Source organism: Buceros rhinoceros, unplaced genomic scaffold (assembly GCF_000710305.1).
Source record: "Buceros rhinoceros silvestris isolate BGI_N320 unplaced genomic scaffold, ASM71030v1 scaffold33908, whole genome shotgun sequence".
NCBI classification, from domain to species: Eukaryota; Metazoa; Chordata; class Aves; order Bucerotiformes; family Bucerotidae; genus Buceros; species Buceros rhinoceros.
In genome coordinates this window covers 1,824-2,225 of record NW_010429132.1, presented here as the reverse complement: position 1 = coordinate 2,225, position 402 = coordinate 1,824, and positions in this window count along the sequence as shown.

Genomic DNA, 402 nt, shown 5'->3' with positions numbered 1-402 from the left:
GCAGCCACGGAGCAGACCCAGGCTTGGGAGAGGGGTGCCTGGAGGCTGAGCCAGCGCTGACCATCGGCCCCGACCCGCAGCCCGAAGGGCAGCTCTGTCCCTGCCACCTGTGGGCTCAGCACAGCCCCAGCCGGGCCCAAAGCTGTGCACAAAAGTCCCTGATCCTGGCACAAGGTGCATCCAGACACAAAAAGCAGCTTGTCCCCCAGCCCACCTCACCGGCCAGCTAAACACACCTTCAGCTTTAATGAAACAGCCCTTGTTCACAGACACACCCCGTGTGTGTGTGTGTGTGTTCGTGGTACTAAAGACACGCACAGGGGAACCTGCGCTGCGCCGCACAGCAGAGGATACTGAACAGCTCAGGGCTGGGGGGTCCCACAGGCGGCTGCGGTACCTCCA